This window comes from Hyperolius riggenbachi, chromosome 5 (assembly GCF_040937935.1).
Source record: "Hyperolius riggenbachi isolate aHypRig1 chromosome 5, aHypRig1.pri, whole genome shotgun sequence".
Taxonomy (NCBI): Eukaryota; Metazoa; Chordata; class Amphibia; order Anura; family Hyperoliidae; genus Hyperolius; species Hyperolius riggenbachi.
In genome coordinates, this window is record NC_090650.1 from 382,154,150 (window position 1) to 382,157,408 (window position 3,259).

Below are 3,259 nucleotides of genomic sequence, written 5' to 3' on the forward strand. Positions count from 1 at the left end.
TGCTGGTGCTGCTTAACCCACTGCTGGACGCTTGAGAGGTCATCCAAGTAATTATCTGGTCCTGTTCTTTTGGATCTGTGAGGGTTGTTGTCCTGGACAACATGGGCAGTATTGAGTGGGTTTTCTTGGGTGCTCCCCTGTGGCCTGTACGTGAACCGTCAGGGGAAACACCTCTTCCCTTGCCCCTCCCTCTTTCACCGGATTTCTTCCTCATTTCACTTATCCTTAAAGTACACGCTGACTGGCAGCAGTACAGTGGCAGTACAGAAATGCTATACAGTGGTGGGTGAGCGGTGTACCACTATTGTCAGCAGTGACACAGAGCACAATGCTATACAGTGGCGGGTGAGCGGTGTACTACTGTTCCCAGCAGACACAGAGTGGAAGTAAACACAATGCTATATAGTGTGGCTGAGCCGTGTACACAGAGTGGCATTAAACACAATGCTATATAGTCTGCTATATAGTCACCCCGAACAGGGTGATGTTCTGCAGAACCCGAACAGTGGCAAACACTGTTCGCCCAACACTACTGGGAGGGAACGCAGATTTTAGTACCTAAACACACGATACAACATGTTTTCCGGGGTCGGACTCTGAGGCACATACAGATGGTCCCGATCATCATCCTCATCATACAACTCTTCTCCTGAGTCTGACCCACCCACCACCTCTGCCACCCCAACATCCCCAGACACAGACCCCTCATCGTCCTCAACATTAACTTGGGATGCTGGCCTGAGCCAGACCTCCTCCTCCACATCAGGCCCCATCATCTCCTCAATGGCAGCCCTCATTAATCGCTCTGGCGACGGACTGATGGACACAACGTTCTCCTCCGGGGAGGGCTGCTGCTGACCACTGGCTGCTGGGGTGGATGTTATAGCTTGCGTGGGGCGTTGGCTGTTGCTGTTGTTGGGAGTGCTGCTCACAGCGGAGGTCTCTGGGGAACTCATGTTGAGCTCATATAGTGGTTGACGGTGAGTGGAGTATTACTGATCCCAGCAATATACACACTGACTGGCAGAGTACGCAATGCTATATAGTGTGGCTGAGCGGTGTACACAGAGTGGCAGTAAACACAATGCTATATAGTCTGGCTGAGCGAGCGGTGTACTACTGTTCCCAGCAGAATCAGAGTGGCAGTAAACAATGGTATATAGTCTGGCTGAGCGGTGTACACAGAGTGTCAGTAAACAATGGTATATAGTCTGGCTGAGCGAGCGGTGTACTACTGTTCCCAGCAGAATCAGAGTGGCAGTAAACAATGGTATATAGTCTGGCTGAGCGGTGTACACAGAGTGTCAGTAAACAATGGTATATAGTCTGGCTGAGCGGTGTACACACAATGCTATATAGTCTGCTATATAGTGTCAGTAAACAATGGTATATAGTCTGGCTGAGCGAGCGGTGTACTACTGTTCCCAGCAGAATCAGAGTGGCAGTAAACAATGGTATATAGTCTGGCTGAGCGGTGTACACAGAGTGTCAGTAAACAATGGTATATAGTCTGGCTGAGCGGTGTACACACAATGCTATATAGTCTGCTATATAGTGTCAGTAAACAATGGTATATAGTCTGGCTGAGCGAGCGGTGTACTACTGTTCCCAGCAGAATCAGAGTGGCAGTAAACAATGGTATATAGTCTGGCTGAGCGGTGTACACAGAGTGTCAGTAAACAATGGTATATAGTCTGGCTGAGCGAGCGGTGTACTACTGTTCCCAGCAGAATCAGAGTGGCAGTAAACAATGGTATATAGTCTGGCTGAGCGGTGTACACAGAGTGTCAGTAAACAATGGTATATAGTCTGGCTGAGCGGTGTACACACAATGCTATATAGTCTGCTATATAGTGTCAGTAAACAATGGTATATAGTCTGGCTGAGCGAGCGGTGTACTACTGTTCCCAGCAGAATCAGAGTGGCAGTAAACAATGGTATATAGTCTGGCTGAGCGGTGTACACAGAGTGTCAGTAAACAATGGTATATAGTCTGGCTGAGCGAGCGGTGTACTACTGTTCCCAGCAGAATCAGAGTGGCAGTAAACAATGGTATATAGTCTGGCTGAGCGGTGTACACAGAGTGTCAGTAAACAATGGTATATAGTCTGGCTGAGCGGTGTACACAGAGTGTCAGTAAACAATGGTATATAGTCTGGCTGAGCGGTGTACACAGAGTGGCAGTAAACACAATGCTATATACTCTGGCTGAGCGAGCGGTGTACTACTGTTCCCAGCAGACACAGAACAGTAAACAGAATGCTATATAGTGTGGCTGAGCGAGCGGTGTACCACTATTCCCAGCAGACACAGAACAGTAAACAGAATGCTATATAGTGTGGCTGAGCGAGCGGTGTACCACTATTCCCAGCAGACACAGAACAGTAAACAGAATGCTATATAGTGTGGCTGAGCGAGCGGTGTACCACTATTCCCAGCAGACACAGAACAGTGAACAGAATGCTATATAGTGTGGCTGAGCGAGCGGTGTACCACTATTCCCAGCAGACACAGAACAGTGAACAGAATGCTATATAGTGTGGCTGAGCGAGCGGTGTACCACTATTCCCAGCAGACACAGAACAGTGAACAGAATGCTATATAGTGTGGATGAGCGAGCGGTGTACCACTATTCCCAGCAGACACAGAACAGTAAACAGAATGCTATATAGTGTGGCTGAGCGAGCGGTGTACCACTATTCCCAGCAGACACAGAACAGTGAACAGAATGCTATATAGTGTGGCTGAGCGAGCGGTGTACCACTATTCCCAGCAGACACAGAACAGTGAACAGAATGCTATATAGTGTGGCTGAGCGAGCGGTGTACCACTATTCCCAGCAGACACAGAACAGTAAACAGAATGCTATATAGTGTGGCTGAGCGAGCGGTGTACCACTATTCCCAGCAGACACAGAACAGTAAACAGAATGCTATATAGTGTGGCTGAGCGAGCGGTGTACCACTATTCCAAGCAGACACAGAACAGTGAACAGAATGCTATATAGTGTGGCTGAGCGAGCGGTGTACCACTATTCCCAGCAGACACAGAGTGGCAGTAAACAGAATGCTATATAGTGTGGCTGAGCGAGGTACACAGAGTGGCAGTAAACAGAATGCTATATAGTGTGGCTGAGCAAGCGGTGTACTACTATTCCCAGCAGACACAGAGTGGCAGTAAACAGAATGCTATATAGTGTGGCTGAGCGAGGTACACAGAGTGGCAGTAAACAGAATGCTATATAGTGTGGCTGAGCAAG